The 26,916-nt window shown below is 45.9% G+C and overlaps 1 protein-coding gene and 1 pseudogene across 6 annotated transcripts in view; one reads left to right on the top strand and one right to left on the bottom strand.

Annotated features, from left to right (window-relative positions):
* Positions 1-26,916, bottom strand: part of PACSIN2 (protein kinase C and casein kinase substrate in neurons 2) — a 131,086-nt gene that overhangs the window by 45,493 nt on the left and 58,677 nt on the right. The window contains exon 1 of one of the 6 annotated variants that reach the window (XM_076006936.1): positions 24,849-25,005. The exons of 4 other annotated variants lie outside the window; for them this stretch is intronic. The gene's annotated coding sequence lies outside the window, so the exon portion shown is untranslated. Of the gene's footprint in view, positions 1-16,256; positions 16,390-24,848; positions 25,006-26,916 lie in introns of those variants that run through there. One more of the 6 variants, XM_076006937.1, reaches the window with a different exon arrangement.
* On the top strand, positions 6,202-7,000 carry LOC105858528 (10 kDa heat shock protein, mitochondrial pseudogene; annotated as a pseudogene).

The raw sequence follows: 26,916 nt of genomic DNA, 5'->3' as shown, positions 1-26,916 counted from the left end.
TTTTATTCTTTTCAAAGAAGCAACTTTTAGCATTCATTCATTCATTTTCACTGTCTATTGAGTATTTGTTTCTGTTTCCTTGATTTCTTCTCTTTATTATTTTCTTCCTTCTACTTTCTTTGGATTCATTAATTTTCAGACTTTCTTTGCTTTTAAAGCCACAAATTTCCCTCTAAGCACAATTGGAGCTATATTCCACAATCTCATTTATTTTTCAAAATAGTCCCATGAGGTAAGTATTTTTATTTCCTTTTCACAGATGAGAAATTGAAGATCAAATTCCTTGTTCAAGGTCTCACAGCTAATAAATGGTGAGACCAAGAGTTAAAACCAGGTTCTGTCTGGTTCTAAAATTCAAGTTCTTCCTATTATATTAATACATTCTATATAAGCAGTTTATAGGTATTACAAATAAAATACTATGAAAATACCAAGAAAACAGGAGTAATTTCCTTCACAGGGCATAGAGAAAGCTGAGAGGGGCTCACAGGCAGTTGGGATCTGTTCAAGTGCACCGAAGAAGGGCTTCCTATCCATAAGGGTGGGCAAGATGGGCCAAGCATAGCCACGTAAATGTCACCCATCCTTGGAAATCCACGATTAGTAATTTCACACAAGAGAGAAAATCAGCTTTCAACCTTCAGGGCTTGCACAAGAAATGTTCTGCATGATGAAGAGTTAGATTTGCTCTTCTATACCCAGGATTCCACCACCAACTCAATAAGGCACGATGACCAGTCACTATTACTGGGCCCCTGTTACCGCATACACCAACCACACCCAGGCTCAGAGGTCAGGAGGGGAGTGCAAAGAAAGAGCCCAGGAGCATCACGGGCTTAGGGATACCACAATGGTCCGTGTGAACCTGAAACTGGGAAGAAGAGAAGACCTGCCACGTAGCTGCTCTTGGTGAATCTCATTCATTCATTCAATAAATATTTAAGTTTCAAGAACTGAGCTGGTGCTAGGAATACAAACAGCCCAGGGGCTAGGCCTTGATTTCTTTTAAATAAAATTCTAAAACAACTAAACTGGACTAGAATAATTAGAAAATCAGGAAAGGCCCAATTATTAAATTTTGTCAAATGCAAACAGAAGAAATACTTTGCCCCTTTAACACTGTAAATATAAACATGTTGCAAGGAGGGGGGAAAACCCCACTGTAAATAAAGATTGGTTTTAAGATACCAATCAATTTGGGCATTCTTTTTTAAAAAAAAAAAAAAATATATATATATATATATATATATATGTCAACAGGATCCTGGCAAAAAGAAAAAATAACTTAGAAAAACAAAAAAGTAACCCATGTTCCCCATAGAGAACTCAGAGACAAAACCTTGTGGAGAAAGGGAGGGAGGGAAGGAGGTTATCCATGGATCCAGGCATCACTTCACTCCCTCCTTCAAGCGTGCAAGTGTCAGGTGGACAGATACATGTGACCATGGTGCCTAGACCTGCAGACAAATATCTCTAAGGTAAGAGCAGAGGGCACAGAACATGGCCTATGTGCTAAGAGAAAATGAGCTTCCATAACAAAAGACCCCTAATGTCCAAATGAACACTGGCCCTTACTCTAGTGTGTGGATCCTCAGTTGAGCCCCCTGCCCTGGTGGGAATGAGCCGCAGACCAGGACCAGTGCAGGCAGGCCACATCCCAGAAGAGTCATGCTCAACCCCACAGGGAGATCAAGGCCACCAAGGAAAGGTGCTGCCCCGTGGCACCATATAGGTTAGGTGCTCAATAACTAACTGATAACTGAATTATGCCCCCAAAGAAGGCTCTCTTGCCTGAAGTCTCCCATGTTTGCGTCAAATAAAACAAGCCTGCTTCATCCAGATGTGGTTCTGTCCTGCCACCTGGGAGTCCAGGGTAAGAATTTTCCAGGAGTGGAATAAACCAACACCAAAGCAATTAGCATATACTAAGCACTTCATAGCACCACCAGGTGGTCAAGGTGAGCTTTAGACATTTATTTTTGTACTTCGAAAACTCTACAAAAGATGTATGTATTACTCCCCCCATTTCACAGGAAGGCAACCAAGGTACAAATGATTCAAATCACCATTCCCGGGCCCCACAGCTCCTAGGTGCTAGGCTGGGGCTCAGCACAGGCCACGTGACTCTGTGCTGCCCAACCCCACAGGACACTGCACATTCAGCCACAGTCACTCCAAGAATCTGGGAACCCTGGGAGGCTACTCCCTGGGAAAAGCAGCTGGAGCCCCAGGGCTTTCTTATTAATGTTGATCTCCAAAACGTTCCCAGAGGACCTGGGCCTCTCAGAGAATACTACTCAGAATTTTTTTTTACACACAAATGTTCTTAACCATAAAAATGAATCTGGTTTCAGCACTCTCTGGGCTGAAGAAACATGTAAGCTGGGGAAACTAAGAAGGCTTATGAGGGTGAATCTTCCTTCAAAAGGAGCAGACCAGGTGGGGCGTATTTCCTGTTTGCTTCAATCGTTCTTCCAGGGTCCTGAGCCAGCCCTAATGGGGATCATGCCCATGTACACACACTGGAACAAAATGTTCTCTAATGCCAAATGACACTGGATGCTTTTGAAATCTATTTATCGATGCTACAAAATAGGAAACATGCATTTAATAATTAATTGGGTGTTTCTCATTCGGAAGATAAAGTTCCTGGGAAGACAGTGTGATATTGAGTGGAAAATGAGTCTCAGTTCCACCTCTGTGATTCAGTCATCTGTCCCCTCTGAGAGCCACTGTCCTTGTTTGTGAGGCAGGATGTCTCAGGCCCTCATCACCTCTCAGGGTATTGAGAGGCTCAGGGGTGACAACAGATGTGAAAGAACTTTGGGAAAGGGGCAGACAAATGAGTCACCATTGCTCTTTCCAGTAACAAGGCCTGGATCTGGCACTTCTTCAGTACGTTTCGGACTGTCTAGCACCCGGTACTGACGGATTCTCTCTTCCTACAGAAACCGATCTCCAGTTCTCAAAGACAACTGAATGTGTGCCGTGAACTCTGAACACGTGCTGCACATGAGGGTACAGCGTTCCTGTCAGACACTCCTCCTGCACACGCTTTTGGCCCAAATTCTATCTCGTGGGCTACACTGTGTGTCACACAAGCTGAAGCAGTAACATGCCATCTGAATTCCAAACAACCGATTTTGAAGTGAACCTTAAGGATGGGGTGGAATATGCTGAGCTATTCTGGATTCCTTCCCATCACAATGGCAAAAACAAAGACAAGAAAATATATTTCCCAGATAGCTCCTCCAAATTTGTTTCTTTCCCCAAAAATGACACTACAGCATGACCATTTTAGTGTCACCGTTGGAAAGAAACAAATTCAAGAGGCATGGATACCTCCCTGTCCTTCCTCCTGAGGGCGCACTGCGTTAACAAGGTGGAACTGGTACTGGCACAGGGAAGCAAGGCCACGGCAGAGCAGCAGGTTGGAGGACGCGACAGTCGCGAAATGCACAGTTGGGAGAGAGGCGGAATGACAGTCAATCAACACAGTGATTTTCAAAACTGCATTTGGAACCACCAAGCACAGAAGTCCTTCAGGTCAGCCCATTTCGGGCCATGCCCAGCCTCTTGCAGAGCGTAGCCACCCCCCACTTTAGGCGAGAGGCCAGCAGTCGGCTTCCTATGCCATCAACCCTGTTCTTCTTTCATAAACATGAACTGATAACCAAGGATCTTCAATCATTAAATTAATAAGCACAAACTGAAAACCAAAACCATGAAAGAGCAGAGGCAGGATTGACAGGAACTCTAGAGAAAAGAGATACTTGAGGGAATGAGAGAAATTCTAATAAACTGATAAGAATTTTCCAAGAGAGTCAAGGGTTATTGCACCCGTAACACATAAACAGGCTGCTAAGAAAGAGGAGTAATCAGGAAACCAGAAAAAAAGACTTAACTCTTAGGAAATTTATTACCAAAATACACATTTTTTTTTTTTTTTGAGACAGAGTCTTGCTTTGTTGCCTAGGCTAGAGTGAGTGCCGTGGCGTCAGCCTAGCTCACAGCAACCTCAAACTCCTGTGCTCAAGCGATCCTTCTGTCTCAGCCTCCCAAGTAGCTGGGACTACAGGCATGAGCCACCATGCCCGGCTAATTTTTTCTATATATATATTAGTTGGCCAATTAGTTTCTTTCTATTTATAGTAGAGACGGGGTCTCGCTCTTGCTCAGGCTGGTTTCGAACTCCCGACCTCGAGCGATCCGCCCGCCTCGGCCTCCCAGAGAGCTAGGATTACAGGCGTGAGCCACCGCGCCCGGCCAAAATAAACATTTTAATAATGATCTGCTTCATAGAATGAGCAAGTTTAAAGATGAAGCTAGTAACCTGGATAATAAGATCACAGGAATTTCCTATCACATAAAACAGGAGGACAAAGATGAAAGAAAGAGACCGTTAAAGTGGGAAGAGCCATGCCGGAGGTCCTGTGGGCTGGGCGGGGTGGAGGCCTGCCCTGTCCTGTGAGCACCACTGTGGGTCTCCTTCCCACTTAGCTCCAGGCCCTCACCGTGCTGCATGTCGCAGGTGCTCAATAAAGGCCTGAGAGCACGAGTGACTGACTGAATGAACAGGGACTGGGTATGCCTCCTCTCCTTCCCACTCCTCTGGGAGGAGTGCAGAACTGCTGTGGCCACTCAGCGAACTGCCAGCCACTGGTGGGTCAGTGTGCAGTCCCTGGGGCCAGCTTCCCTGGGAGACCTTAAAATTCTAGTGACATGAGGGGCAGGGACAGCAGGCTCCTGCCTGGGACCTTGTTGGCCCATCAAAGGTGCATAAGCAGCAACCTGCAACTTGAGAGTCAGAAAGTCCTAATGTAAAGATGTTCAAATCATCACTCCTTTTCTTCTCTACCCCCTTGAAAAACACAGTTGTGATCCCCCAGGCCCTAGTAAGCCCTTGCCAGACGTTTGCTGAATGCACACTTCATTCTCAGAGGCACTCCTCAGGAATCAGGGAATCTAGGAATGACTGAGGGACTGTAAACAGCTCCAGATCTTGCATTCCAGTGACTTGTGCCTCTGATGTACACAGGCACCAGGAGTCACAGCCGTTCCTTAACTGGCATGCACAGTCTCAGAGGTTAACAGAGGTTGCCAAGGTGCCCTTGGCCCAAGCTGGGAGCTGGCATAACCTCCTTCCTCCCCTTTGGGCCTGATAACAGGTATCAGGTAAACAAAAGATATGCATTACATAAGTACATCTAAGCTCCCCCTTAATGCCCTTAATTTGTTCCAAAAAGAAATAATAGAACAGGTCATTTTTTCAAGCCAAAAGGCTATGGCTATAAAGCAAGGACATTCCAAGTAAAAGGACCATTTTGTTCCTCTCTCCTGAAAGTCAGCCTTGGGAGAAAGCCCTCCTCTTCGCTCCTCTAACTGCAGAAGGCAGCACAGAAGAAGGCGTCCTCGCACCTCCGACCACCCACCCCTAGCCACACGGCTGGCTGGTTCTGGCCATTCACCTGACTCACAGTGAGCAGAGACTGCTCTTAAGGCCTGCTTCCTCTTCATTATCCAGGGAGGGAGATTCTTCAGTAACTGGAAAATGACTACAATCTAATTGTTCTTGGCCCAGGGTGAGAGGAGGATCATTAAGTAAGGGACATATTTACCCGCGCTCATTCTACGAACACGTACCATGTGCCAGGCACTCTCCTAAGTACCTACTTCTTTCATACACATGAACTGATACTTCTGAGTACCCACCACATGCCAGCCATCTCCCAAGCCTGGGGATGGAGCAGTGAACAAGACAGACATGGTCTCAACCCTCCTGGGCTTGATGTCCTGTGAGGGCAATCTGACATGCAGCAAAACACAAACAGCTGCAGAGTGTGAAAGCGCTGGGAAATGGGGCACTCTAAATGACCCAGCAGAGGGGCTTGTTGAGAAAAGAATGTGGCTTCTCTAAGGACCTCAAGAAGATGGGGAGCAGGCATGAGAAGGACAAGTGAAAGCACTTCAGGGACAGTCAGGGGGAGGGAGTGCTAGGTCCCAACACCCAGCAGGGCAGGAGCCCAGGTGTGTGCAGGGCTGGGAGGAGGGCGAGGGACTTCAGAGAGGAATGATCTGGAGCCATCAATAAGCTTCACAGTGACTCAATTTTCTATCTGTGCTACTGGTTTTAAAAGTTAAAGCAGGGGTCTCCTTGCAGCGATACACCAGAGCAGAGTACTTGCTGCGGCGGCGGGAGTCATGGGAGGACAAGCATTTAGAAAGTTTCTTCCGGTTTTTGACTGGGTATTGGTTGAAAGGAGTGCAGCTGAAACTGTAACCAAAGGAGGCATTATGCTTCCAGAAAAATCTCAAGGAAAACTATTGCAAGCAACAGTAGTGGCTGTTGGATCAGGCTCTAAAGGAAAGGGTGGAGAGATTCAACCAGTTAGTGTGAAAGTTGGAGACAAAGTCCTTCTCCCAGAATATGGAGCCACCAAAGTAGTTCTAGATGACAAGGATTATTTCTTATTTAGAGATGGTGACATTCTTGGAAAGTATGTGGACTGAAATAAATCACTATTGAAATGGCATTGAAGGCCGGGCGCTGTGGCTCACGCCTGTAATCCTAGCTCTTGGGAGGCCGAGGCGGGCGGATTGCTCAAGGTCAGGAGTTCAAAACCAGCCTGAGCAAGAGCGAGACCCCGTCTCTACTATAAATAGAAAGAAATTAATTGGCCAACTGATATATATATAAAAAAAAAAAAATTAGCCGGGCATGGTGGCGCATGCCTGTAGTCCCAGCTACCCGGGAGGCTGAGGCAGAAGGATCACTGGAGCCCAGGAGTTTGAGGTTGCTGTGAGCTAGGCTGACGCCACGGCACTCACTCTAGCCTGGGCAACAAAGCGAGACTCTGTCTCAAAAAAAAAAAAAAAAAAAGAAATGGCATTGACATGAAGCTCATTCCACTGAAGTTCTGAAATCTTTCATCATGTAAATAATGTCCATGTCTCTCTTTTATAATAAACTAATGCTCACTAAAAAAAAAAAAAAATTAAAGCATATTCATGTCACCACTGTCCATAGAACTGCTGCTGTATGTGTCATGGCGTGCCTGCTCAATGCATGATATGGATAACAAGAGAAAACACCCGTCCAATTATTTCTTCTAGAAACTTATCCTACAGATAAACCCACCCAAGAGGACCAAGTGTAGGTGTTCAGTGTGGCATTATTTTTAATAGCAACAAACAAAAATAGAAATAAACAACACTGAAAACTACCGCAATGTTGATCAAGAACCAAAAACCGGCCGGGCGCGGTGGATCACACCTGTAATCCTAGCTCTCTGGGAGGCAGAGGCGGGCGGATTGCTCGAGGTCAGGAGTTCGAAACCAATCTGAGCAAGAGTGAGACCCCCCCGTCTCTAAATAGAAAGAAATTGAGTAACTCTGATTGATGTAGACCAAAGATCCACAGATGGAACATAACTGGAGCGTTTACATGAAGATGCTCTAATGGTTAGCATTATTTTATAAACACTACTGCACACATTAAAGTAGACCACAAATGGGTTTAGCAACCATGGTGTGGGCCACATGGCTCAACCCCTGGCTGTCCACCACCAGTCTCTCAGGAGGCCCTCCTGCCACCTGATAACCCGGCTGGGGCCCACAGCCTCCTGGGTCCTCTCTGCTGCTAGCCTTGGCTCGGCTTGGGCTGTTCCTGTGTCTCCAGTCAGTCCCCTGGAAGAATGGATGCTTCTCTCCAGCCCTCAAGCCGCTCCCCACAAGCTGTGGGTGCCTACGGAGTAAGGCCTGTGTTAATACACTGCCTCGCACCATTAGCAAAGCAGGAAGACTTTTTAAAAAGCGCAACTATCTGGCACAACCTATTTTGTTTCCAATGATTTCATCTGGAAAAGTAACATTCCTCAAAGGAAGAGATAGGGATCAGCAAATATATATCTCTCTGGAACATCATGTAGTGTGTTTAATTCAATGACGGAAAACAGCTTGTACATTGCAAGATTCTGTGTTTTAAAGGCTGTCCCTCAACGGGAAGCACGTGGAGGCCTGCAGCTCAGCAGACCGACCTCCCTGGAAGCACCCACAGGTCGGGGCAGCATGGGCCGGACACGCTCAAAGGTGCTTCCAGAGATAAAGAAATAGCCAGCATCCCGGGCAGACAGACCTTGTGGTTGCTGTGGAAACCATCACCTAAAAACACGAGTTGGCTAACAAGATTTCAAGTCCCCTCAGGGCACAGAACTATCCGCTGCAAACTGAAGAAAAGGTGGTGAGAGGAAGGGGAATTCTAGGAACTGCACGAGGACACAGAACAATTTCACTGAAAATAAGCATGGCTCAGACTCTAAAATATCATTAAGAAAAAAGAAAAAGAGTGGGGGAAATACATCTTACTGAGTTTCAGTCAACAAGGCAGAGCAGCCCTCTTCCCACAAAAAAAGAAAATCACCTTGGAGCCAGGCACTATGACACGCGGCTGTAGTCCCAGCTACTTGGGAGGCTGAGGCAGGAGGATTGCTTGAGCCCAGGAGTTCAAAGCCAGCCTGGGCAGCATAGTGAGCCTTGTCTCTCAACAACAACAAAAAATTCTTGGAGAAGGTTAAGGAAAGCAAATTTTTCTAAACAGACTAACCGAGTGAGCCTCTTACACACTATCAAACCTGGCTAGGCACATCAGCACTTCCAAAGCTCCCGATTCCCGTTCAGGAGTTGCACGGCACACTGCTCTGTCAACCCACCCCATACTGCTAAGCCCAGAACACTTTTAAGTCCAAATGTCTACTCTTCGGCTAGCGTGCAGCTGTCAAGGTCAGTGAGGCTCCTCATGGCCGGCTCTGTCCCACCAGCCTCTGCTCTCATCACTTTCTTCTCCCATCCACCCGTGGGCTGGCTTCACTGTCCTCACAGCCAGTAAGCTATCCTGTGGTCTGCTTTCCTCGCCTGCATAAGAAGCATTCCTCCCTGTTGTCTAGGTATTTTCAATGGCTGTAAAACATCACGTTGTGGTCCCAAAGCCCACTGTGCCAGGTCCTCACGGCCAGATGCCGGGGATTCCAGGTCTTCCCCCATGAGAGCCAGGCTGGGGAAATCATGGCATGGCAGCTTCCCTTCTGTCCCCTGCTTCCCCAGGGCTCTCTGGCTCGCACACTCTAAAGAGAGCTGGCAAACCTCTTGATAACAGTTTAAAGAGCAAGATTTCAATCTGACGCCCTCAACCTACACTTCAGAGTCGGAATACACACCCATAAGAAAGGATATGAACACACCCTGAGAGGCGTCGGAGGAAAATGACCCACAGACACAGCCTGGCAAAAAAATGTTACTGCTTTGGGAGTCCTTAAAGTATTCACTGCCTGCTTCACACGATGAATCTGAGAATATTTTAGGCAGTGAAATGTCATTTGCAATATTACAAATTAGAAATGGACAGAAAAGGGAAAAGAAAAGCAGGAGTTCAGATGAAAACAAGACTCCAGCTGCTTAGGCAGGTGAGCCTCACCATAGCTTCTCATTTCACACTTGGGAAGTGCAGAAATAAGGTTGGTTTTGTTTTGTTTCTAAGAACTCCAAGTAAACAAATATCGTCTGTAAAATTTAAAATATTAAATTTGTTTAAAATAAAAGTTGTTAGAGTGTTTCACCTATGGACATCCTGGTAGACCAATGCACTTTAACCTCAGCAGGATGGTGTTAAGTCTGAACACAATGAATACCCATGAGGCAAGATTGGTGGCAGTGGCCCTTGTGCTTAATCAGTCTGGTGAAGGGACTCACTGGGTATACCCTGCCTAGAAAGCCAGTTTTTAAAGAAAAATACACAGACATACATATACCCACCCCCCCCCAAAAAAAAAAAAACCAAGCAGGTAAAACCAATACAGCAACACTGAACACAATTTAATACGTAGTCATTCAGAAGTCATTTCTTACTCTTACAAAGGGCTCTCAGGGCCAAAATTTAGAAGCCTCATCCCAAATTTGCCATTAAACAGCTATAGGGACTTAGGCAAGTCCCTTATGTTTTCAGCATCCCACTACTTTCATTCCCTTTTAAACCCCATTCCTTTGAAGAGAATGGGGTTTAACAAACTCTAAGATTTCTCTGAGTTTAAAATGTTCTGAAAGAGCCTCCTACTAACAAGAGATTATGAGAGAACATGTGTGGGTTAGAGCCAAGTAATTACAAGAGTGCTCATGTGCAGTGACCTTCACAGCTGTAGAGTGCCTTCCTACTTCATCCGACCTGGGCCTTACAGCCCGCCCTGTGTGGGCACTCTCACCAGGACCCCAGCATCCAAGCTTGAGCTCATCCTCGGGGGTCTTACCGTGAAATAAGCCATAGTCAACATAAAATCCATGCTTCCCAAGCACATCCACATCATAGCAATTACTTGCAATGTTGGTAACACAAGGTCTCAGCCATGCTACAAGTCCTGTGCACACAAAGTCTAAAGTGTAAAGGGGAGGCTGATAGCAATTAACGTGCGCATCTTTCAAAACCAGTAAAAACCAAATCACAGCCTCCTATATTATGACAGGTGCCCTGAACCCAGATCTTCTCACTGAAGAGTCCTTGTCAGTGACTTCTGGCAGTCAAGCACAGTGACAATACCAGGGCTCAGTGGGCTGGGAAGTATTTAGTGGGAGCAACATGCCTGCAAAGGGCTAAATCCTGCCTCCAAAGTACAGGCAGAAGAAAGTGTCTCTGAACCCCAAATGATCCCACTTGGTTTTCCCTCAAGGTTTGTCCACCTTTTAGAATGGATGTCATACTGACCACACAGCCGGGGACATCATATGAGGTCCTCTTTAGAATGATGATCTATTTCAGCTCAGACAATAAAGAAAAACACCCAGCATCCTCCTTCACATTGTTCCTTTCCCCCATAAGAAACTTCCAGATGACTGTCAAGATACAAATTCTTCATCAAGGTCAGATGCCACCTCCTCCACAAAGTCTTCCTTTGTGCCCTGTCAAAATTCAGCTCTCCTCCTGACCTACCCCTAGCACCACGTTCCCGTCTTATGAGACCCATTTCATTCAACCGTACATGGAGACCTGTTATCCACACAGCTGTCTGCCCCTTGAGAATAAACGATCCTTGAGGGCAGGAATCACATGGAGTTTATTTTATATCCCAATCCTTGCACAAAGTAAGCCGTATTGAATATGCATGCCATGCTTTTCCCATCTCGAACCAGGAGATGAGCTCGGACTGGAGCCATGCATGACAGGAGACAAAGGAAGTCTGGGTCTCTGGCACTGTGGCATGCCCACCAGCCTTGGCATGCCACCTCCAGGCTTTGGGGGGTGAGAGAAATAAACTTCTCTCTTTAAACCACTGTTATTTTGAGGTTCTCTGTGACTTGCAGCCAAACCTAGTCCTAATGGACACACCTTCCTGGTCCCCATGTGCTCTGCCCCAGTTTCATGGCCAGACACACAGCTGCCCCGGGCTTCTCACAGAGCACCCTCAGCACCTCTGCCTCAGCGCCCCATCCCTCTCTGGACTCTCATGTCCTTGTGTCTCACGCAGAGCCCAGCAAGAGCGAGATACCCAGTCAACCCTAACCCGAGAAGTAACGGCCCACGTTCACACCACACTGAATGAGACTGAGCATTATTGAATAAATGAAAAAAAAATTTTTTTAGACAGAGTCTACTCTGTTGTCTGGGCTAGAGTGCCGTGGTGTCAGCCTAGCTCACAGCAACCTCAAACTACTAAGCTCAAACGATCCTCCCGTCTCGGCCTCCGAGAGTGCTAGGATTACAGGCGTGAGCCACTATGCCCGGCCTGAATAACTGAATTTGAAAATGTTAGTCTGTCTTACTTTTAAATTCATTGAAATGTTTCTAAAATACATTTGGAAGTATGAAAGTAGCTTACTTTTGAAAGAACAAAAAGCACGCTGATAAAAACCAAAAACACCTCCATGGTTTTGGTTATCCAATTTCTTAATGTAGTTTGGGTCAATGGGAAAATTAAAGAATTAACAAAATGAAAGTTTCTTTTCTTTTTTTGAGACAGAGTCTCACTTTGTTGCCCAGGCTAGAGTGAGTGCTCACAGCAACCTCAAACTCCTGGGCTCAAGCTATCCTTCTGCCTCAGCCTCCCAGAGTGCTAGGATTACAGGCATGAGCCACGACGCCCAGCCAAAATGAAAGTTTCTGACAGTTCAAATTCAAAAACAAATTTATCCCTAAGTTAATTATATTTTATTTCTTGATGATATACCTAATCTTAGAGATAGATGTTGGATTAGCTTAAAAAATTTAATTGAGGGCCGGGCGTGGTGGCTCACGCCTGTAATCCTAGCACTTTGGGAGGCCGAGGCGGGCGGATTGCTCAAGGTTAGGAGTTCGAAACCAGCCTGAGTGAGATCCCGTCTCTACCAAAAGTAGAAATAAATTAATTGACCAACTAAAAATATATATACAAAAAAAATTAGCCGGGCATGGTGGCGCATGCCTGTAGTCCCAGCTACTCAGGAGGCTAAGGCAGTAGGATCGCTGAGCCCCGGAGATTGAGGTTGCTGTGAGCCAGGCTGACGCCACGGCACTCACTCTAGCCTGGGCAACAAAGTGAGACTCTGTTTCAAAAAAAAAAAAAAAAAAATTTAATTGAGCTAATATTCAAGTTTCTGGTACATTATATTCTTTGTAAGTTAAATGTATTTATATGTGCTTCCTTGATTAAAAGAATGACATTAAGCATATGAAATTAATAATTTTAGTTATTACTGAAGTTGTAGCAGATGCAGTAAAGATCTAAAAGATCACATGAACTAATATAATAATTTCTCGGACAAAAAATGTCAACTCTGACACAGAACCAGTTGGCAGAAGAGACAAGCTAAGTAGGACAAAATGAGGAAACTTGTCAAACCCAGGACAGCTGAGAGAAAAGGCCAACAAAAAAAGCATCAAAAGCTGACCACAGTTCCAAGTGGTCCTGCTCTAACGGCCTCACCAGGGCCATCGCCCTCCACGCTCAGGAGCCATCAGTCGTGCCTCCGTGAGGGTGGGACCTTCCCCAGGACGGCCACATGGAGCCCACAACTGCCTCTGGTCCTTCCCTCATCCAACATTTACTAAGTACTGACCAGCTGCCAAACACCAGGCTCACAGGAGTACGGATGCAAAAAGGCCCACAGAGCTGTGTGGGACGCCACTTCTGTCCTCACCAGATGCCAGAAATAACCCGACGGACAGTATTTATGGAACACGTGCTGGCAGCCAGCTATCACACATCCTCTGAACATCCCTGTGAGACAGCTGCTATTATCACCCTCATTTTACAGATAAAGAAATGGAGGCATAAGGTGTTTAAGAAACTTACACAAGGTCACACAGCTAGTAGGTGGAGAAGCTGAGATTCAAACCCGGGCCTAGTGCTCTAGAACCTCCTCAAGCCACCAGGCTGTGCTGCCTGCTAGTGAGACGCGGGCAGTGAAAGATGGCAAGGCCAGGCAAAGGTGACTCTGAAGAACAAAGGCTGGGTGCTAATGGAGGCAGCATGCCAGCCAGGCCTCCAACAAAGTAGAATGTTGACAGGCACTCATTTGTTTACTCACTCACTCACTCAGCATTCACTGAGCAGTGCAGGAGGTGTCTTTTCTGGAATTCTGCCTGCTTAGGCAGCTCAGGGTGGTGAGGACGACAGACACACAACCCACGCCTGCCTTGTTCGTAGCACAATCATACATGAGGCAATGACATGTCAGAGAACAAATGAACAACGAACGAAGCCCAGCCCTGCTGCAAACTAGGTGGATAACCTGGGCAAGTTACTTAACCTCTCTGAGCCTCAGTTTCCTCACCTAGAAAACAGAACCAATACTGCCTATCACCCCTTGGGATTATTGGGAGGATGCAAGTAGCTGCTCTCCACCCAGGGAGCTGAGGAGGTGGTTTCCCAGCCAGTGACACCACATTGAACCCTGAGCAGTCGATGGGAATCAGGCAGGGTTAGGGGGGTGGGGGTGAGGGGTCCCAGACAGAAGAAATCTTAAATGAAGGGGGGATGAAGAGGTGGGGGCGAAAGTCAGTGTCAATGTGACCACCCGGGATTCAGAGCTTGACCGCACGGCTGGTGCCTGCCCTGAAACAGGAACAGTGAGGAAGGAGGAGGAACTGGTACGTTTCTACACAAAAATCCCCATGTGGTTTAAACTTGATGACTTTCTCACGATTTGTAATCTTCCAGATGCTGGCTAGGCTAAGAACTATTTTACACACTATTAATAGTTACATTTTTAAAATTAACAGGGCCATGCAGAGATCATGTTGTTATTATCATCATTAATAACCAGGGTATGTTCACTTACACAATACATCTCTTCCAAAAGGGCCCAGGAAACTTCACAGGATCCTCAATCATAAGGCATGCAGGTGGTAGTAATAACCTTAAATTTCAAAGCTAAAATAAAAACGAAAGTTCAACGTTTTCCCAAGGAACCTCAGTGTTCCTTGAAAATCCAGCCTCACTTCCCATTTCTAGTCTCCTCAGGGCAATCTTTGTAAATACTCAAATCGCATCAGTTCCCTTCTCCAAACCCATCACCTGATGTTAAACATCACGTGTTTACAAAGGTTTCTTCCTGTGCTGCAAGTCCCATCGTGACCTGGCCCCTGCCTGCCTTCCACACTCCCTCACCTGCTGGCACTGCTCTGCTCCAGCACGGGAGTCTTCCCGCTGCTTCTCAACATGCTAAGCTCATCCCTGCCTCAGAGCCTTTGCACATGCTGTTCCCTGAGATAAGAGCAGCTCCCTCACACCAACTGGACCATTCCTCAGAGAGTCTACCCCACCTCCCACCACCACCAACTCTAACCTGCTACTTTGTTTCTTTTGGAAACAGAGTCTTACTCTGTTGCTCAGGCTAGAGTGCCAGGGCATCAGCCCAGCTCACAGCAACCTCAAACTCCTGGGCTCAAGCAATCCTCCTGTCTCAGTATCCCTAGTAGCTGGGACTATAGGTGTGTACCACCACACCCAGCAAACTTTGTCTAATTTTAGTAGAGACAGGGTCTCACTCTTCCTCAGGCTGGTCTCGAACTCCTGAGCTCAAGCGATCCTCCCACCCTGGCCTCCCAGAGTGGTAGGTTTACAAGTGTGAGCCACCATGCCCAGCCTAGCCTGCTACTTTCTACCCTTACTTTTTATTATTTCTTCAAAGCACCCACCACTGCCTGAATTTTTACCTGTGCACAATCTGCTTTCCTCTCTAGAAGGTAAATTCCAGAAAAGTATCTCACATATAACAATAGGCCCTCACTAAACTTTTGTGGAAACTGACAGACACATGCTGGGATCTGTACAAGTGAAATGGTGGCAAAAAGAGTAAAGTGCTGACTTTATAACAGGATATCAAGTAAGATTTTTACAGTGATGTTATCAGTTTCATTCATGAAGCCATATACTGACATTTCTTGGATTACAGGGGGGAAAAAAGACTAGTTATTCAGATTATTAAATTCAGATTATCAAATGTTTCTTGAGCTAAGAGCAAAACTTAATTATTTTGGTGATTCTTAAAAAGCCAATTCTATATAAAAAACAAAAAGGCAGGCTGGGCACGGTGGCTCACGCTATTAATCCTAGCACTCTGGGAAGCCGAGGTGGGAGGATCGTTTGAGCTCAGGAGCTCGAGACCAGCCTGAGCAAGAGCAAGACCCCCGTCTCTAATAAAAAAAAAAAAATAGAAAGAAATTAGCTGGACGACTAAAAATACATAGAAAAAATTAGCCGGGCATGGTGGCGCATGCCTGTAGTCCCAGCTACTCGGGAGGCTGAGGCAGGAGTATCACCTGAGCCCAAGAGTTTGAAGTTGCTGCGAGCCAGGCTGATGCCACAGCACTCTAGCCCAGGCAACAGAGGGGGAGGGGAGGGGAGGGGAGGGGAGGGGAGGGGAGGGGAGGGGAGGGGAGGGGAGGGGAGGGAAGGGAAGGGGAGGGGAGGGGAGGGGAGGGGAGGGAAGGGAAGGGAAGGGAAGGGAAGGGAGAGAGAAAGGAGGGAAGGAGGGAGGGGGGGAGAGAGAGAGAGAGAGACAGACAGACAGACAGACACATTTCTCAAAGCAATGACATGCAGAAACGTATCTCCTTGAATAATCCTGAATGCCTGGAAGAGAGGGAAGGACAAGCCAAACTGTGCCAGTGACTGCCAGGACCAGTGCTGTTTTTCTTTGGACTGCAGATTCACAAAACAAGAGACCTGCCCAAAGTGGAAGCCTCAATTCAAGCCCAAAAATAAATAAATAAATAAGAACGAGAGAACCCATACTCATCTTGAGGAGATCCAAGAACCAAGGGTCTGTTAGATGTCCAGACCAAAATGCACAAGGCCAACTCTTCCCCGGCACACGCAGCAGTCTGTCTGTCCCATACTCTCAGCCGTGGGACCCAAAGGGGAAGTGGCTCACACAGATGACATGGGTTCACCCACTCGAACCTGACAGGGCCCTCATGGCCCCGACAACCCCCTGTACTATCCTTCACAGAACCAGACCCTCCCTCTTCCCAGCATCTGTAAGAGGAAGAAAGAACTGACTTTTCCCATTTGGAAAAAAATGCTATTGCAGCTGGAGAAACTTCCTTGGGCATTAAGAACAAGATATTCTGATTCTACGGAATTGTAAATTTGATGCTGAAGTGTGTGAAAGTATGAATAAGCAGATTTGAGAAAATATTATGGAGCCATAGTAACAGAAACCACGGAAGAAAGTCCAGTTGCACAGAACTGTTTAAAAATAAACCGGATACTAAAATACCAGCAAAAAGCTACAATGACTCACACTGTTCTCAAATACTGAGAACAGCCAGTTCCTTAACACACTTGTCTTCCAGGCTCTTTCCCCATTGGAGAAACGTGAGACAAAGAGAATAAAGTAAAAAGCTTTGAAATTTTCTCCCATTTTACCAGCAAGTTGATATGAATGAGTCCTTACATGCTTTAGAATTAGGATGAAAGTATGGAAATGTGCAGAGACCATTGAGGCTTTTAATAAAAACCAAACTAAATTAAAAAACTGAGATCCTAGAGTGTGCTAAACTGAGTGCTCAAAGACCAGTGAATCCGGTAAAGAACTACAGCACAATTTCTACCAGTAACGTAAACCTTTAGTGTGTTCGTGTGTGCATTACCATCCTCTCCCTTTCTTGGCTGTGTGAACGCCCCTCCCTTGGACCGTCTCCACTGCTCGTCCTCTGACTACACTTTCACACCTTCCAATGTGGCAGCTGCACACAGAAGACCTTCAGGGGCCTCCTCACCCTGGCCTGTCCAGAGGCCTCGGGCCCCAGCCCAGCCCGGAACAGCCACACCCACAGTGCACTGCTGCCCAACTACCCTTCCTGGTCAACTCCTACCTACCCTCCTCCAAGGAGCCCCCACCATCCCAGTGACGCTCCACCCACCATTGTCCTGTTACAGTTCCTCCACGTGCCATTATTTAACCACATTCCTATTTCCCCAGCCAGACTGTCTGCCCCTGGGGAACCATACTCGAGTCACCTGGCTTCCCTGGTGCCCATCACGGTACCTGCAGCTGCTCAGTGGTGATAACTAAAGAAAAAAATGGAGCTGGAGATAGGATTTCTCAAGAAATCTCAGGGTCCAGGGGTGTCCACACCATATTCTTCATTAGCCGAAGACCTGCCTCCTCCCCGTTCCCCTGCCCCAACTCACCACATCTCTTCTCTTCTCTGCCCGTGAAAAAAAGAGAAATTCTCCGGCATGAATTGCCACTCTTCCTGCTGTGAATATGCTACAGACTCATGATCTTGTCTGGAGTCAGAGCACCAGAAAAACTTGCTCGTGAATAAGCCTTGCTGCCAGTTGGTGAATAGTCTCAATGAAGTAATTGTACTAACGGGACCTCTTAAAATTGACTTTGGGAGGGCTGATTTTTCAATCTTTTACAATGCAAATTTTTCATCAAGTCCCATAATCACTGAGATTTCAATTTGGTTTGTTACTAAAAGCCCTCAAGTACTATACTGGCTTTGAGGAGAGTAAAGTGTTTCTATAGAGACAAGGCCAATCTGAGAACACGTTCATGAGCTACAGGTGGCCCAACAAGCAGCCACTTCAAACAAGAGACCTGGAGAGCGCACTCCAGACCCGCACCACCACAGCTGAGTTGGAGAGTCCCATGCACCTGATGGTGCCATGGCACCATCCCGAGCACTGGCTACAGTGGATGACCCCACCACCGAGTCTTCTGGCCACACAACCCAAGCAAATTCTATCACTGTAGTCTTCCTACTGAAAACAGCACAATTCCACTTACAAAACAGGATGATGATGCACACCCTGTAGACTTCTGAGGATTAGCTCAGGTAAGGCAGGCAACTACCTGACTCTCATCTAGCGCTGGTATAAATTTAATGAGATGGAGCACAATGACCTTGGGTCTTTGGGCTTTCCCTTGTTCATAAAGCAGGTGATCTTTAAGTTCTGCTTGGACTCTAATGTTCTACGGGGAGACAGAGCATAGGCAAAAGGTAGACTGGTTTGAAGTTAAAATATGGAGTATGTATTTTGTATCAAAACAAAAAATTAGGAAAGATTTTTTAATTAATCAAAGTAGAAATAAAAGGGGGGATTCTTTTAATTAAATTAGCATATATGGGAATGCATTGGTAATCTACCCACCCTACTGTTTATTTTCTATTCTTTCAACACCTATGGAGCTGGTGACGGCGCAGCCACACAGTGCTGGGAATCTGAAAGGCACACCCTCATGGAGTCTGTGTTCCAGCACAGGTGACTCACACAGTAGGTGCTGTGCATTCCAGCACAGGCGGCTCGCACAGTAGGTGCTGTGCATTCCAGCACAGGCGGCTCGCACAGTAGGTGCTGGGTGTTCCAGTACAGGTAGGTGCTGTGTTCCAGCACAGATGACTCGCATGGTAGGTGCTGTGTGTTCCAGCACAGGTGACTCACACAGTAGGTGTTATGCAGACAAATAGAGCAAGAAAAACGAATACACAGGGAAGGGAGGGACTCTGCTCTTCTAAGCAGGGTCTCTAGAGACAGAATCACGGAAAGGTGACCCTGAGACTTTGTGGGAGGAGAGAGCCATGTGGGCCTCCAGAGCACAGGCAGTACCAGTGAAAGGCAAGGGAGGCCTGCCTGGCCTTCCGAGGCACAGCAAGACAGCTACCATAGTAGTTCCCAGTGACATAATGGTGGCTGAGACCAGGTGGACAGCAGTAGAAATGACAACACGTAAGCTTAAAAGGGCACTGAGGGCCGGGCGCTGTGGCTCACGCCTGTAATCCTAGCTCTTGGGAGGCCGAGGCGGGCGGATTGCTCAAGGTCAGGAGTTCAAAACCAGCCTGAGCGAGACCCCGTCTCTACTATAAATAGAAACAAATTAATTGGCCAACTGATATATATATATAAAATTAGCCGGGCATGGTGGCGCATGCCTGTAGTCCCAGCTACCCGGGAGGCTGAGGCAGAAGGATCACTCGAGCCCAGGAGTTTGAGGTTGCTGTGAGCTAGGCTGACGCCACGGCACTCACTCTAGCCCGGGCAACAAAGCGAGACTCTGTCTCAAAAAAAAAAAAAAAAAAAAAAGGGGGCACTGAGGACAAAATAAAATGACCTAATTCTTTTCACTTCTAGCCCTTGATCTCCTGGGCTCCATCATTAATAAGCACGTGCCCAGTGCCTACCACATGCTGAATATATACATGACCCCTGTCCTCAAGAGTGCTATAGGAAGAGGAGTGGGCACACAACACTTTCACTTACCACACCCTTCACCTGGTCACAAGTCCTGCATCTCCTACTGAACTCAGCTCTCTCTGACTCAGACATGGCCAAGGCCCCAGTGTGTGTAAGGAGTGGGGATATGGGAGGCCAGACCTTCCCACCAAAGAAAAGCAACTCCACGCAGCTCCGAGAAGCAGGAAAGTCAGCATCCCTGGACTCCACACCATCTGGAGGCCAGCCACACGGACACGGAGCCCTTCTCCCCCAGCTCGAGCAGTCTGGACCCCAGTCTCTGGAAGGCTTCAGTCTTCCATGTGATGATTTTATAATCATACTGAAGTCTCATCTGCTCCTGCCTAGCTGATTTTTCCCAGCTCACATGCTCCCTACCCCCTACCCACACTTGTGCAGAGAGTAAAACAAGATCACCTTCTAAATGCCAGATTCAAGTTGACAAAGCTAAGAACTAATGCCATTTAAATTGAGCAGAATTTAAAATGTTTTTCAAACAAAGCAAGTAGTCACTAAGTTTGGGGAAAGTCTTTTAAAATCACTCAGTCTCTATGTGCACTAGAGATCTAGTTTCTAAATTGTTGCCTGGGCTCACAAAGTAGCAGAAGGTATGATTAGAGAACACTGAACAGTGAATTCCTAAGGCCCAAGGATGAAAGTCAAGATGGTTCCGAAGATCCCAGAGAACGGTGTGCCAGTGAATTTTATTCTTAAAACTGGCCTGAAGAAAGGAATGAGCCCCTGATGCAGAAAACACTTTAGAAGCCTCATTTTTGGGACACTCAAGGAGGTGCTAAAAAGCTTGACCTCCCTTTCAGATGATCTTAGAGGAAATGAAGCAAATCCGAGAACAAGCTGCAGTCCTGCACAGCAGGCTTCAGAAGCAGTTAGGGACACTCTTTCTCTGGGAAGAGCTGACCAGGTGTTCGGTGTGTGCCCAGGACCACAGCAAGCAGAGGATGTACAAATGTGAATGGCCCTGCAGGGGCCACCTGGGCGTTCCTCAGGACCCTTTAGGCTGTGCCATCTCCTCCCAACAGCCTGGGACAGTGGGCATCCCCCCTGTGCCGCCCCTTCCTCCTGCTCCACCTGGGGCTCCGTGAGGGAGGGGCTCCCCCCTTTCTGTCTAACCCAAAATACGTGCTCAAGAGGTCAGACAGGAAGACAAGGGGAAGGGAAGAGAGGAAGTGCTGTCTGTGCGGATCTGAAGGTGATGGATACCACAGGTGAGGAATCAGTGTTAAAGAAAATGCTAGCTGTAGACTCATACCGTAACCCTTAAAACAACCATGTGTCACCCCTGGTGTCTTTAACATCACAAGAGCTGAAAGGAAAAGCCATCCTAGTTGTGTTCCAATGACTCGCTCTGGACAAAAGTTTGCAGAGAGTCGGCAGCAAAGGTAGGATGAGGCCCCGCACCATCTGGCCTCAGTCCAGCCCATCAGCTACTAGTGCACCCACCTAATTTAGCCAAGAGTTGGAGTTAACAGTGTGTAGTTAGACGTGTCCCCAAAACTCATTTTTCTTATGTAATGGAAACATGTCAGCTGACAGATCCACCCATGCCTTGGACTGATTTCTACAATAATGTTTTTTTGGCCTCTTGTTGGCAAGCACCCTGGGAATGTGGAACTTGGGCTGAACAACCTAAACACTGAGTTTATGTTCCACAGGTTTAAAATAGAAAAAGTTACTTTACAAAGGACAAAAATGACACATTTTCAAATCTGATATTAATGTGAGAATGCAAACAGCAATGTAAGAAAATCCATTCATCTAAAGATTTGAAAGAGAAATTATTAAAGGAGAACCATTTAGAGCAGGCCTAGCAGAGCCAGACAGGTGCAGCCTGGCTCCACAGTTCCCCTCTCGGCTCCTACAGGGCCAGCCAGAGTGGGAATGGGATACAGCCCTCGGGACAACACTTTTATGAAAAATATATAACTACTTTTGCCTTCAAAGTGAGGCAGGACTAGAACATACAGATGGAGTCAGACAACCTGGATTCTAGTACCTGCTCTGCCTTTTATAAGCTGCCTAACTTTATATAAGTCATTCCCTGGCAAGCCTGTTTCCTCACCTATACACCAGAGAAGCTCCAGCCCTGCCTAGCTCTCAGGGTGAATGAAAGGTCATAATCATTGCCACCTTGTGGTTAGTCCCTCTAGTTATTCACTTCTTTACTAATTAACATAACTTGAGCACCTGTTATGTTCCAGGTGCTCAAATAATTAGGAGATCATAGCCAGCAAGACAGAGTCCCTGGTTTCTTAGAGATTGCATGTTAGTGGCATTTTTGCATTTACCAGGCCCTTGATAAACTGTGGAATGAGGGAATTCTCTACCTGGTACCAGACAAAATCACTACATTTCTAAAACTGGATATTTTCCCTGGGGCATGAGGACAATGTTTGTGATCAGCTTAACAAATGTTATTTGGTACTTTTCTACACAGCCAGCCATTTAGAGAATAAACACTAAATGGAAAGCCCACACTGGCTTAAAAACTCAAACTCCTGCTTAACTACTCAGTAATTAGGACAGTCATCTTGCTCCAAAAATAGATTTTTCTATTCTATGCAAGGAAAGGAAAGAAATGCATTGCAGAGTAAGTCTTTATATTGTGAGCCCAAGTCGTCTTCATCTCTGAATCTCAGCAACTGTGCGCAGTAGGGGGTTGACATGTGTTTGCTGAATGAATAACATTGCTCCTGTCAGGGGGACCATGCAGAGGGCCTGTGCTGCCCCCGGAACTTCTCACACTTTCTCCTTAGCAACCACTCCTCCTTTTATAGGCATGGAAAAGGACAAGGAGAGAAGCCTTGTCTCAAGGTCAGTCAGTTATATAGGAAGTGGTGCCACCAGAAGCGAGCCCCATCCTGGGGACAGGAATACAATGCCCTTACTAATGTGACCTGGAAGGAGACCCACCCCAGTCCTGGGGCTTGCCTGTTTCCAGCTGCTTCCCTTCAAGCTGGCAAACCCTCACCCCAACCCCTGCAGCCTCCTTCTCCTCCTCCCCTAATTTGGAGCTTTGCCTTTAATCCTGGAAGTCAGTTTAGTAGGTTCTAAAAGAATACAATTGAGAGGCAATGGGAGAGATGTATTTGAAAATTTTGTTATTTTTCTAACAGCTTTATTGAGATAATTCACACATAGTTCATCCATTTAAATTTTTTTTTTTATTTCGGCATATTATGGGGGTACAGATTTTAAGGTTTCAATAAATGCCCATTTCCCCCCCATCCATTTAAAATTTACAGTGACTTTTAGTTGTGTTCACAGAGTTGTGTCACCATCACCATAATCAATTTTAGAACATTTCATCATCCCAAAAAGAACTCCATACCCTTTAGTGGTCATCTCCTACTCCCTGCACTCCAGCCCCTGGCAACCACTAATCTACTTTGTCTCTACAGACATTTTGTACAAATGGAATCATACAATATGTAGTCTTTTGTGACTGGCTTCTTTTCCTTAACATAATGTCCTCAGGGTTCATTCATGTTGTAGCATGTAACAGTACTTCATTCCTTTTTGTTGCCAAATAATATTCCAGTGTGTGGATTTACCACAATTTGCCCATTACCAAGTTGCTGGACATGTGGAAAGTTATTTCCACTTTTTGGCTATCGTTAATTTGTGTACAAGTCTTTGTGTAGACATATGTTTTCATTTATTTTTGTGTGTGTGTGAGACAGAGTCTCACTTTGTTGCCCAGGCTAGAGTCCTGTGGTGTCAGCCTAGCTCACAGCAACCTCAAATTCCTGGGCTCAAGCCATTTTCCTGCCTCAGCCTCCCAAGTAGCTGGGACTACAGGCATGGCTACCATGCCCAGCTAATTTATTTTTTCTATATATTTTTAGTTGGCCAATTAATTTCTTTCTATTTTTAGTAGAGACAAGGTCTCACTCTTGCTCAAGCTAGTTTCGAACTTCTGACCTTGAGCTACCCTCCCACCTTGGCCTCTCAGAGAGCTAGGATTACAGGTGTGACCACCATGCCCGGCCTGTTTTCATTTCTTTTGGGTAGATACCTAGTAGAATTGCTAGGTCATATTGAGAAACTGTTTCCCACAGTCAAGTGTTTCCAACATTTAGCATTCAACATTTAGAGTGTTCCCCAAAGTGGCTGTACCATTTTGCATTACCACCAGTAATGTATGACAGTTCTGATTTCTCCATATCCTCAGCAACACTTGTTATTGTCTTTTTTATTATAACTATCTTAGTGGGTATGAAGTGATACCTCACTAGTTTTGACTTGTATTTCCCTCGTGACTAACAATGTTGAGCATCTTTTCATGTGCTCATTGGCCATTTGTATATTATCTTTGCAGAAATGTCTTTTTTGATCTTTTGCTCATTTTTAATTGGTTTGTCTTTTTATTGTTGAGTTTAAAGAGTTCTTTATATATTCAAGGTACAATCCCTTACTCAGATACATGATTTTAAAATATTTTCTTCTACTCTGTGAGTTATCTTTTCACTTCCTTGATAGCATCCTTTGAAGCACAGAAGTTCTTAATTATTATGAAGTCCAATCTATCCATTTTTTTCTTTTGTTGTTTATATTTTGGTATCATATGTAAGAAATCATCACCTAATCCAAGGTGACAAAGATTTATGCCTACGTTTTCTTCTAAGAGTTATATAGATTTAGCGGTTACATTTAGGTCTCTGATACATTTGAAGTTTTTCCTTTTTTGGAAACAAAGTTTTGTTTTGTTGTCCAGGCTGGTATGCAGTGGCACGATCATAGCTCACTGTAATCTCCAACTCGAGCAATCCTCTCACCTTGGCCTCCCAAAGTGCTGGGATTACAGGCACAAACCTGATTTTTTTTAACATTGCAGAACACGCATTTCCAAGGACAAAGTTAACTTAGACTAAAACCACTTGACACTATATATTTGATGAATCTGAAGTGTCATAGGGGCCAAATAAAATCTATTTTAAGCACATCAGAAAAAACAGCTTATTCTCTGGCTTTGAGAAGAACAAATTTATGAAAGAAATAAAAGATATCAGAGAAAGCATGGATGTGCCCAAAACATATGCAACTATTTAAACCTTTATATAATATAATGGAATATGGAAAGCAAAGAAAGAAAAAGACAACTGATAAAAATCTTATTACCTAAAATATATTGAGGACTTATATGAAGACGGAGGATCCAATTCTGCTGTACAAAGACGTTATCAGAGATGAGCAAACAGGAGAAGAGACAGCTGGGGCAGAGACAGGAGTGCTCACAGGAGTCCCATTGCAAAGCCAGGCCGCATAAGGAATCCTGGCACATAACTGGTGAAAAGTCCATGCAATGTCCCAGCCCTCTCCTTTCTACTACGTCACCTATGGAGGCAGCCTCAAGTGGTAGCTATAGGAGAGCAGGTCTCTTGAGTCCACTTGGCCCAAATGACTCTGGGGAGCCCACAAGCCCCAGCCACCCCACAAGCGACATGCAGAGTGAACGAGAAAGGTGCTTTCATTACATTAAAGTATGAGACTTGGGGCTCACTTGTCTCTGAAATATAACCTAGCCAAATACAATACAACAAATTACCATGTAGGGGAAAAAACCACACACTTTTTCCTTAAAAAAAGGAAAAAGCATTTTTCCTTTAAAAAAAATGGAAAGAACTTGTAAAAATAAGAAAAATATGACAATGTCAGTTTTGGTAGAGCTATAAGAAAATAGGAATGTACTCTAACGCTGTTAATAGGCTTCATGGAAAAATCTAGAAATGTAGAACAGAGCGTATAACAGTTACCCACCTCTGACCCTAAAGTCCCACTCCAGGGAATATGCCCCAAGCAAATAAAGTCAAAGAAAAAAAACAGCTTGAACAAAATATTCATCACAGTAATATTTTTAACAGCAAAAACTGGAAACAAGTCAAATGCTTGAAGCCAAGAAAGCATGGTGACTTGACAGAAGGGGCAGCACAGGGCCGTTATAAAGGACAAGTCAGAGAGCTGCTTCATATCTGGGTACAAGCAAAAAAGCAGAGTACAACAGCACATCCATCACATACTAACTTTGAGGGTGAGGGTTACACATTTTCATCTTTGGGTCCCCAGTCCTTAGCATGAGGTAGACGCTCAAATATTTGCTAAGCGACTGACATCTGAACCAACAAATAACCAGGTCGACAGAACCGAGGGGGAGGGTGGCAAGGAATGGAGCATGCTGTGGTGAGGGGGCTGAGAACTCCTGAGCCTCAAGTCTGTAAAATGACTTCAGTGTGTGCATCTGAAGATGCTGTATTTGAATCAGAGAAAGGGAAATATTCTTCCTTCCTTCACAGAGCAAAGCTGGACTGATGTTTCGAGGAATGGGTTATGGCTTCACACAGAGAAGAACTCACTACAACTGAGTTCTCGGACACGAGGGGGGAGCTCCTGGGTAAGAGTTGTTCTTCAAGTTCAAAGTGGAGAGGGAGGAGGAGGGTGGGCCCTACAAGCTCTTTTAATAGTCTCCCTTATTTGCAGGTGCCAAAAGCCCTGCAGAACGGTGGACACACACACACACACAAATGCATCCTCATCCAGACCTTCTGGACACATCCTCTAACTGCCCCCAGCCATGCCTACTCTCAGTCAACTCCTATTTGTAATCACAGAGCCACCTCCTTAACTCTGAAAGTCATGTTTTCTTCCTTTGGACTAATATTCACATTAATGGGAAAAACTCACTAGAAATTCAAGAGCAGCAATACTGACTTGTCTGTCATCAGGCATAGCCTTCTCATTTCTCATCCCTGTGGCCTTGAACCCCACTCTTTGCTCTCTTGTCCTGGGCTGGCTGGTGCTGCCAGTTTCGCCTCCTAGCCTCAGGGCTCCACCAGAACTAACAGTGGCAACTCCTCTGTGTCCAATTCCTCTTCCAACCTGCCTGGTGAGCACGCCACCCTCTACCACGGCACTGTGGCCTCCTGCTGGTAGTGACTGGGGAACTCGTGCCCCTCCAAGGGACCCTCCTCATGCCTCTGCCTCCCAGCAGCGCCCCCAGCTCTCCCGGAGGGTCCCTGCAGACCTTCTCCATCTGCCTGGGGCATCTCCTGCCCTCGCACTCTCAGCAGACCACAAGGGCTCCCCACTCCACAGTTACAGCCCTGTGTCTACACACTGCTGCCGCCTCCTCTGCCCATGCCTTGGTTGCCAGGACTCCCTGGGTTCTGTCCCGGGCCCTCTCTCCCTGCAA

The sequence above is a fragment of the Microcebus murinus genome, chromosome 10 (assembly GCF_040939455.1).
Source record: "Microcebus murinus isolate Inina chromosome 10, M.murinus_Inina_mat1.0, whole genome shotgun sequence".
In the NCBI taxonomy this organism is placed as follows: Eukaryota; Metazoa; Chordata; class Mammalia; order Primates; family Cheirogaleidae; genus Microcebus; species Microcebus murinus.
The sequence above is the reverse complement of the archived record's forward strand: the minus strand, read 5'-3'. Positions and strand labels throughout refer to the sequence as shown.